Source organism: Erythrolamprus reginae, chromosome 8, assembly GCF_031021105.1.
Source record: "Erythrolamprus reginae isolate rEryReg1 chromosome 8, rEryReg1.hap1, whole genome shotgun sequence".
Taxonomy (NCBI): domain Eukaryota; kingdom Metazoa; phylum Chordata; class Lepidosauria; order Squamata; family Dipsadidae; genus Erythrolamprus; species Erythrolamprus reginae.
Window position 1 is genome coordinate 33,594,672 of NC_091957.1, and position 10,535 is coordinate 33,605,206.

The 10,535-nt window shown below is 45.8% G+C and overlaps 1 protein-coding gene across 3 annotated transcripts in view; it reads right to left on the reverse strand.

Annotated features, from left to right (window-relative positions):
- The window catches only part of AMOT (angiomotin), a 67,622-nt gene extending 58,059 nt beyond the window's left edge, over positions 1-9,563 (reverse strand). The window contains exons 1-2 of one of the 3 annotated variants that reach the window (XM_070759618.1): positions 9,377-9,487; positions 8,831-8,926 (exon numbers count right to left, since the gene is read on the reverse strand). The gene's annotated coding sequence lies outside the window, so the exon portion shown is untranslated. Of the gene's footprint in view, positions 1-8,830; positions 8,927-9,142; positions 9,223-9,376 lie in introns of those variants that run through there. The other 2 variants (XM_070759619.1, XM_070759617.1) reach the window with 2 other exon arrangements.
- Positions 9,564-10,535: the final 972 nt, after the last annotated feature.

The following is a 10,535-nucleotide window of genomic DNA, read 5'->3' on the forward strand; positions in this document are numbered from 1 at the left end:
TCTAAACATTTAAAATCATTAATTCCCATTCACACAGCAAGACATACTCACCAGCTGGTGGGCAAGGGTCTAATGGCCCCCAGCTTGGCGGCACAGATAGGTCTTTAAACTTTTACAAAAGGTGAGGAGGGTGAGGGAAGTAAGAATCTCGGGGGGGGGGGGGGGGGAGGAGCTGATTCCAGAGGGGCCCCTAGGCCCTGCCAAGCGACATTGTCTGGCTGACGGGACCTGGAGATGGCCGACCTGGAGATGGCTGGGATTCATGTGGCAGAAGGCAGTCCCGTAGGTAATCTGGTCCAATGCCATGTAGGGCTTTATAGGTCATAATCAACACTTTGAATTGAGTCCAGAAACCAATCGGCAGCCAATGCAGTCCGCGGAGTGCTGGAGAAATATTGCCATGCCTTGGAAGACCCATAACCACTCATGTGGCTGCATTCTGGACAATTTGAAGTTTTCGAACACTCTTCAAAGGTAGCCCCATGTAGAGAGCATTGCAGTAGTCAAAAGTCAAGGTGATAATGGGATGAGTGACTGAGTAGAGACTCCCTGTCCAGATAGGGCCGCAACTGGTACACCAGGTGAACCTGGGCAAACGCCCCCCTTGCCACAATATTAAAATGTGCTCTATATAGGGGTACCCTTGAAAAGTGTTCAAACACTGCAGTTAGTCCAGAATGCATCTGTGCAAGCTGTTGTGGGTAAACCCACATAACATCAACATACCGTGTACTGCGCCGCCTACCAATTGGTCTCTGGGCACAATTCAAGGTGTTGGCTATCACCTATAAAGCCCTATATGGCTTAGGACCGGACGGTCTCCTGCCACATACCTCCCAGAGACCAATAAGATCCCACAGGGTTGGCCTTCTCTGGGTCCCATCGACTAAGCAGTGCCAGTTGGCAGTCCTGTGGTGGAGGGCCTTCTCTGTGGCGGCCCCAGCCCTTTGGAACCAACTACCCTTCGAGGTTCATACTTCCCCCACTCTACTGGCCTTTCGAAAAGCCTTGAAGACCTGGCGCTGCCGACAGGCCTGAGGGCCACGAGAGCCAACATCTTGTCCCGGCTGATTGATTGGTATATGGGAGGGTATGATTATATTGATTAGTTTAAGAGGTTTTATTGTTATTAAGATTTGACTTGGACTTTCTATTGAATTGTTTTATTGTTGTAAGCTGTCCTGAGTCCTGTGGGATTGGCCGGCATATAAGTCGAATGAACGAACGAACAAACAAACAAACAAACAAACAAACAAACAAACAAACAAACTGGAGTGGCCAGGATAAGGGCAAATCAGAGTCAGGGGAACCTGGATATAACTTCTCAACCCTATTTTAGGTCAAATCATTTTCCAAAATAGTTGTATCTTTTCAACCTCCACATCAGGGTGAGACAGAAAGATGCTGAAAAAGGGAAGGGGAAAAACATGGGTGATCTTCCAGCTGCGCCTTGACCAGGGACGGCTTACATTAGTGGTTCTCAACCTGGGGGTCGGGACCCCTTTGAGGATCAAATGACTGTTTCACAGGGGTCACAAAAGACAAATTTCCCCTGGTGTTAGGAAACTAAAGCTTCTATTCGGGTGCCTTGGAACACATATTTTACAATCCGGCCAATCAGACGTTTACAGGGACGGTGTCCCTCTGACTTTCCTGCCAATCATCTTAAAGCTCTGTTGGGAGAATTGGCGCTAGACTTATGTATCAAGGGGCCGCGGCATTAGAAAGGTTGAGAACCCCTGCGTAGAAAGGGAATAGCAGAAAGACATATATACTCCACGTTGGGGGTGTGTGTGTTATGAGAGCCTGCCTCTTGGCGTGGTGGGGGCTCCATTACTGGCAGGAGGGTGTTAGGTCCAAAGAAGAACAATTCAAGGATTTATGGCATTTCAGCTTCCAAAATCAGAACTATTTCCCATCCTATTGCAACACACAGTTCCCTTGGCCATTAGAATCAAAAAGCTTGCAACTATTTTGTAAAGCAGTAATTCTCATAGCGTTAATTTCTATGAAATAATTCCAGGGGATTGGATGGCATATATCTGGACAGTGAGTCTCTACTCACAGTCACTCATGCTCTTATCACCTCGAGGTTCGACTACTGCAATGCTCTCTACATGGGGCTGCCTTTGAAGAGTGTTCGGAAACTACAAATTGTCCAGAATGCAGCCGCGCGAGTGGTTATGGGCCTTCCAAGGCATGCCAATATTTTTCCAGCACTCCGCGGACTGCATTGGCTGCCGATTGGTTTCCGGACGCAATTCAAAGTATTGGTCATGACCTGTAAAGCCCTACATGACACCGGGCCAGATTACTTGCAGGACCACCTTCCGCCAGATGAGACCCAGTCAGCTTTCTCCAGATCCCGTCAACTAGACAATGTCGCTTGGCAGGACCTAGGGAAAGAACCTTCTCTGTGGGGGCCCGGCCCTTTAGAATCAGCTCCCTCCAGAGATTCGTATTGCCCCCACCCTGCTCACCTTCCATAAAAGTTTAAAGACCTATCTGTGCTGCCAAGTTTGGGGCCATTAGACCCTAGCACCCTGGCCAATGAGTGAAGTATGTCTTGCTATGTGAATGGGAGTGAATGATTTTAAATGTTATCAGAGTTTTAAATTTTTTTAGCTATATTAATTGGATTTTTTAGATATGTATACAGTAATTCCTCACTACTTCATGGTTCATCTTTCGCGGATTCGCTGTTTCACAGGTTTTCAAAGGGGGCTTAAATCCATTAAAAATTCTGAATCCATTAAAAATCCATAAAATTTTTCTACAGTACAGTACTACTGTACTCTATTAAAGAAACTGGTAGGATATCACATGTAGTTCCAGCTGAGAAACGTTAGAAAATGACTGTTTAATGCAGAGGGTGGGTTTTAAAAGTCCAAATACTTGTTAAACACATTTAAAAATATCTTTCCTCTACTTCACAGAAATTCATTTTTCACGGGTGGTCTTGGACCGCACCCCCGCGAAAAACGAGGGATCACTGTATTGCATATTGTTTTGATATGTTGTGAGCTGCCCCATGTCCTCGGAATAAATAAATAAATATAAATAAAATACATGAAATTAAACTAAATTATGAATCTTGGTTATGTGTTTGTTTTCACCCAGCACAAAATGGCCACTATTTTCTTTTTATGCTTTTTTTAATGGGGACTGCCTGATCCTAAGGAGGGAATCGGAAACGTCCCACCGAGTCTCTTTCATAAAGCACAGAAAAAGTTCCAGTTTGAGCCATGGTTGGGGGGGGGGGAGAAGCAGCGTTGGCAATGATCTTCCTTTCAACGGAAGGAAATAAAAGCATGCTTTAAGGTTTTGCTCAAGAAAGCCTGCTCCGAGGGCTTGAGCCAAGCAGGGAAAGAGCAAAGGAAGAAAGCAGGACATCCCAGGAGCCTTTCGCCAAGTCCTCCCCCCCTTCCAGCCTTCCCAAGCCATGGCATGTACTCCAAGGGCCGGCTAGAGAAAGGAAGTTTGCAATTTTTCCACGAACAGATCGTGCTACAGTGTCGGAATGCAGGAAACGCCACAGGAAGAACCCTGGAAAACCAACTCCGTTCCAGCCAGGTTTTTTTCAAGTTACACAACGAAGCAAAAAAAGGATACTTCGGATCCAGAGAGAAAAGAATGCAGAAACAGAAGGATGGCTTTGGAAACCATCAATCAAGGAGGCTCCAAAGGGCCTTTTCTTTCTGATGCCACTCTTGGGAGGAATGCGGCTGGGAGAGAAACACCTCTGGTTAGGGAGAGGCTGGCCAAGAGGGGTGGGGCTGAGCAAAGGCACCCCAAAGGAAAGCGGCACAGGGGCCCCACTGATTCACCTTTTTCGGCATTTTCTGTTAATGGTTACTTCAGCTTCAACCACAACAACACACGAGCACACAACAAACACAAACTCAAATTAAACCACTCTAAACTCGACTGCAGTAAATACAACTTTAGTAACCGAGTAGATGATACATGGAACTCACTACCAGACTCCGTAGTATGATCACCTAACCCCCAAAACTTTACCTTTTAGACTATTCACTGTTGACCTCTCCCGATTCCTAAGAGGTCATTAAGGGGTGTGCATAAGTACACCAGAGTGCCTTCTGTCCCCTGGCCTGTTTCTCTTTTACTAGTATCATGTATATAAATATTGTATAATTATATATTATATATTATAACTCACTACCTGACTCTATAGTATCATCACCTCACCCCAAAAACTTTACCCTTAGACTCCCCACTGTTGACCTCTCCCGATCCCTAAGGGGTCAGTAAGGGGCGTGCATAAGTGCACCAGCATGCCTTCCATCCCCTGTCCTAATGTTTCTCTTTTACTAGTATTTTCTAGAGGGGCAAATGTTATTTTGGCTTTTTTGCAGCCAAATTGACTTGAATCTTGCAGCACCTTAATGAAGAACATATGAAATGTTGCCTAAATGTGAGGGGGTTTCTGAATCCCACAGTACATCCAACTGAGCAGTGGAGAGAATGGAAAGGATGGGAGGCAACCAAATTCCTCTCTAACAGTGATGGTGAACCTTTTTTTCCTCAGGTGCCAAAAGCGCGTGTGAGCATGCTATCTATCACACAGGCATGAGTGCCCACACCCATAATTCAATGCCTGCAGAGGGCGAAAACAGTTCCCCCTGCCACCCCACCCGGAGGTCTTCTGCAGGTCAGAAAAGGCCCATTTCCCAATTTCTGGTAGGCCCAGTAGGCTCGTTTTTCGCCCTCCTCAGGCTCCAGAGACTTCCCTGGAGCCCGAGGAGGGCAAAAACGTTCTCCCTACCCCTCTAGACATCCTCTAGAAGCCGAAAAACACCCTCCCAGGGCCTCTGTGTGAGCCAAAAATCAAGTGGCTGGCGCACACATGCGCGTTGGAGCAGAGCTAGAGCAACAGCTCACATGCCAGCAGATATGGCTTCTGTGCCATCACTGCTTTATAAGGTTAGGCACAAAGCAACAGGGCACATATTTTGTACAATGAAGAACTAGGAAAGCAAAGAAATTTCACCCAAGAGGATCCATGAGACCCTCCAATAGAGGTCAGTCCTCAATTTATGACCATTCACTTAGTGATCATTAAAAATGACCAGAGACCTTTCCAGGGCTACTTGTGACCTTGTGACTTGGATTCAATGTTCAGGTGGTCAGCTTCTCCCACCCAATCAGGTAACAACATTGCCGACACTCAGAAACCAGACAGCTATTTACAGTATCAGGTGGTCACGCAACTACCATCTATGACATTTCTTTGTTCCTAATGAACCACAGTCTCTATTACTTGTCTCAGTTACAAAACACATATTTACCGTATTTTTTGGAAACTAAGATGCACCAGAGTATAAGAGACACCTTAGTCTTGGGGGAGGAAAATAGGGGGGGAAATCTGCTTACCAGGTATTCATCTGGCTAGCATCCTTAGTCTGGTCAGCTTCAGCACATTATTTTATCCCCTGGTTAGGGTTTTTTTTAAAAAACTTATTCAGAGAGAGTAACAATGAAATAGCTTGCAAGCCAGTAAGAACTGGGAACATAATTAGCACCTGGTTAGGGCTGGAAAGAAACTTATTTGGAGCAAGTTAGAGCAATGAAAAAACCCTGCAAAGACTCAGGGCTTGGAAAACATTCTTTGCAGAGAGAAACAATTAAAAAGCCTGCAAAGTAAGAGCTGGGAAGATTGTTAGCACCTAGTTAGGGCTGGGGGGGGAAAGCTTCTTAAAAAGCTACATTCAGAATATAAGATGCATCTGAATTTTCAGCCTCTTTTAGGGAGGAAAGAGGTACATCTTATACTCCAAAAAATTCGGTAAATTCAGAGCTGCAAAATATCCTCACATGCTTGGTACAATTAGGCAAAGTGCTCAGATATCAGCATATACTGTACTATTTGCAATAGATTCACCCATCTAGAATCATGGGATCACACGCAAGCTCCCCAAACTGACTTCTCACAAGTGAAGCCAAACTTGCCTAACAACTGCATGATTTGTGTAACAAGTGCAATGACTCACTTAACCCTGTGGCAAAAATGCTATAACATCAGGTACGACTGACCAATCACTTTGCTTCCCAAAATAAATTCTAATGCCAAGTGAACAATAAGGTTCTGGGGTTTGTGTAGGATAGCTTTTCTGTTAAAAACCTCCAAAACCCACTTCAAAATAAAGGAAGCTTGAGAGTAGATATTCACAGAAATAAGGACTAGATACCATGGTCTTTCGAGACTGAAGGTTGCCAACAGTGTTCTCTCTAAATTTTTTTTGGGGTGGGCGGAAAAGTATAGTGTCTGAGCGGCAGTCCCTTCGGGACTGGGCGACACAGAAATAATAATAAAATTTCCCTCTCGGCTTCTGGGCAGGTTTGGAAAACTCTGAGTTGATGATGATTTTTAAGTGAGCGATTGCTCACCTGCTCAGCTTAGAGGGAACTATGGTTGCCAATGGAAAGAACTAGAATACCTTTGAGTTCCAAATCAATCAAATCGTGGTTTTGGATAAAAACTGCAGAAAAATAAATCAATAGTTGAAAAAAATCAACATTCACTTTGTTAATTTTAAGGGCCTGATAAGATAACAGTAAATTGTTAATATTATTAAAACGGGGAGAAACTACTGCTAATCCACCACAAACCAGCCCAAGTTTTATCACCAGATTGACCTTCAACTCAGCTATCTAGGCATCAGCAACCATAAACAGGGTATTGCCACAAACGTTAGACCACCCGAATTGCTCCAGTGGCTGTTAGACAAAGGCATTGAAGGCAGGATCAAAGGACCACTTTTAACCACAAAGGCTGAATAGAATCCATTTAGGATCTGACACAAAGAGAAACCCACAGCGGAGAATTGATGATGATGATATTATCTGTTCTGTTGAGACGGTGATTTATGGGCCTGGTCTCTCGCCGTTTTCAAATCTTGCACTATTCCAAGGTCAGGAACTGCCTGTGGGACCTAACCGGCCGCTGGGATACTTGAGGTAGAAGATGGTCCCGAAGGTAATCTGGTCCTACGCCCTGTAGGGCTTTGTATTGCACTTTGAATTGCGCCCGGAGACCAACTAGCAGCCAGTGCAGCTCTAGGAGTGATGTTGAGATGTGGGCAGATCTTGGTAGCCCTACTATAGCTCGCATGGCTGCATTTTGCACAATTTGTAGTTTTTGAACACTCTTCAAAGGCAGCCCCATGTAGAAAGCATAGCAGTAATCGAACCTTGAGGTGATTAGGGCATGAGTGACTGAGAAGTGACTCATAGAGGGCCGCAACTGGTGCACAAGGCGTACCTGTGTGAATGCCTCCCTTGCCACAGCCGAGAGGTAGTCTTCTAAACTCAGCTGTGGATTGAGAAGGATGCCCAGGTTGAGACGGACTCACCCCCCCAGGGTGATGGGACAGACAGATGGAATTGTCCCTGGGAGGCAAAACCTACAGCCACTCTGTTTTGTTGGGGTTGAGTCTCAGCCTAGTAACGCCCATCCAAACCCTGACAGCCTCCATACACCGACACATTATCTCCACTGCTTCATTTAGGAGAAACCCTTCCATCCCACCACCTCTCACAATACTAGACAACACAGGATCAAAAGTAGAGACCTTCAAATTTCTAGGTTCTATGATATCTCAAGACCTAAAATGGTCACCTAATATCAAAAACATCATCAAAAAAGCACAAAAAAGCTGCTTACGTAAATGGGACTGGGCATGGGGACACACTTGCCTACTGCTCGCACAAAGCCATCAACCCCTTTCTACGGCTGGTCCACAAAGTGGGAAAGATTGGGGAACTCTGGCTCAGGAAGCTCAAACTGCCCAAGGAGCTGCTGATCCAGTTCTACAGAGGAATCACTGAGTCTGTTATTTGCACCTCTATAACTGTCTGGTTTGGTGCTGCAATCCAACAAGACCAACACAGACTTCAGTGGATAATCGTAACCGCAGAAAAAACTATTGCCACCAATCTACCTTCCATTGAGGACCTGTATACTGCACGAGTCAAAAAGAGGGATGTGAAGATATTTACTGACCCCTCGCATCCTGGACACAAACTATTTCAACTCCAACCCTCAAAACAGAGGTGGGCTATTGCCCGGACGGGGGGGCAGAAGAATGCAGCAGGGTATCAAAAATGGAGCTCCACCCCAGAGCATACAATTTGCATTGAAAGATGTTGAAAGAAAATGCAGGGTGCCCTGCATAAGCCACGCCCACAGTGTGGTAGTAAAAATTTTGGTAGCCCTTCACGGCCTCAAAACGTCGCTACAGAGCACTGCACACCAAGACAACTAGACACACGAACAGTTTTTCCCCAAACACCATCACTCTGTTTAACAAATAATTCCCTCAACACTGTGAAATTATTTACTAAGTCTGCACTACTATTCCTACTACTTTTTTTCTCATCATTCCTCTCGCCCATTTCCTCCCACTTATGACTGTAACTTATGGCTTGTATCCTTAAGATTTTTATTAATATTGTTTCCTTATTGTTTATTTGACCCCTATGACAATTATTATTATACCTCATGATTCTTGACAAATGTATCTTTTTCTTTTAGGTACACTGAGGGCATCTGCACCAATGACAAATTCCTTGTGTGCAATCACACTTGGTCAATAAAGAATTCTATTCTATTCTGCTCAAAAAAACAAAGGGAACAATAACAGAATACAACTCCAAGTAAATCAAACTTCTGGGAAACCAAACTGTCCACTTAGGAAGCAACACTGATTGACAACCCATTCCACATGCTGTTGTGCATTCAACTTTGTACAGAACATTCAGTGAGAATATTTCATTCATTCTGATCTAGGATGTGTTCTTTGAGTGTTACCTTTATTTTTTTTGAGCGGTGTATTTAGCGTCGGTGAGAGACTTCTCCATCACAGGGAAGGCACAGCAGAAAAGTTGTAACCTTCAGTGTCCTGGCCTGAGGGGGAATGGAGGGAGCGAAGAGAAAGCGCTCCGTTGCTCCCCCGGCTTTCTGCTCCCAAAGGCCCTTTCGCGGCCAGCCGCGGGACGACCTTTTCCAGATGCCCCCTCCCACCACCGGGTGGGCTTCAAGCCTCCACCGACCAGCCGGCAGGGGCGTCCTGGAGGGGAGGGGTCCCCGGGCAAGGCACCGCCGCCCCCTTCCCCATTTCACCTGGCAGGTGCAGAAAGGCAGGGGACTTGCGCGGGTCTTTCCGGCCTCCAGGTGCAAATTCCCCCCTTTTCGCGGCTCCTCTCCCTCCTACCGCCGCGCTCAACGAGCGACTATCCCCGGCATCTTCCCTCGGGGCAGCAAAGTCCGCCCGCCCGCTGGACTCGCGACTCCGCGGCCTTCCGCAGCTGCAAAGCCCAGGCCCGTCCCCGCTCCGCGCCTCCCGGGCCTTCTTACCGCTCGGTTCCTCCCGGGCTCCGGCGGCCCCCGCTTCCCCGGAAGACGCGGAGGAGCGTCCACCGCGGGGCGCCTCCGCTTGCTTCCAACACCACCACCCCGCTTTTCAATGAGGCTTCCCGACATGCCCCGCAAGGCCAGGTGGGCCCCGCAAAGGCCTTCGGGAAATGGAGTTCCCCGCTATCCCGCCAGGGCTTTTCCCTTGCGTGGTTTTAGAGTCGGGGGTCTTCTCGGTTCCCCGGCGCCTTTGTTTGGAAAAGCCCTCAGGCTGTATGACCGGGCGGGGAGCTGGAGGGCCGCGCAAGATGCCCCGGAGTCAGCCAGGCGCTTTGGCAAAATTGAGCCCCCGGTGGTTTTGCGGGCCTTCTTGCCTCCTGCGTTTTGTTTGAAGGCATTTTTCTTTCATGACTTTTAGGATTAAGTCTGGTCTGTGCGGGGTTTTTTTTAACAGTATTCCAGCATATAGTTTTATTTATGGCGAGGCCTGGTAGATAGGAGTAGCTTCCACTTGACCACCATCCAAGTCCTTTCATACTCCCACAAAGCTTTCATATGCCAACACTCCAAATTGTCACCCCAACTATTTACTCCAAAGATAATCATTTTCTTTTGGCAAATATATACTTAATGGGAAACCTCATTTTCAGTCATGCTATAATTTAAAAGGGCAATTCTACTCCCTACATTTTTGAAATTGATAGCTTTGGAGCTTTATTCACCAAATAAGGTATGAAATTGAGCTAAAGTTGTTACAACACTCCAATTTACAGAACAACTTACTGAACTACTGAAGCAATTTTACTCATTGTGTAAGAAATAAAACCAGATGTTGCTAAAAAGCTTCTGACATTTTAGATTTCACAACAATTTATCTGCCATGAAGAAAAGAAAGCAACTGTAGTTCATATTTAAAATAACAGTGGCAGTCATCAGTAGACTTGGGAGAAAACTTGCATATTAGGTTGCACATACTTCCCATAAAGATTGTCCTACCATCCAAAAAATAGAAGTTACTGCAATCATCAGAGAAAAGCAGAGAAAATAATCTGAAAGTTTTTCCTAGACATGCTAAGGATAGACTATCTTGGTCAGTCCTTAAAACAATTTCTGTGAGATGTTATAATTGTATAAACTTTGTACTATGTAGCAAAATTTAGAA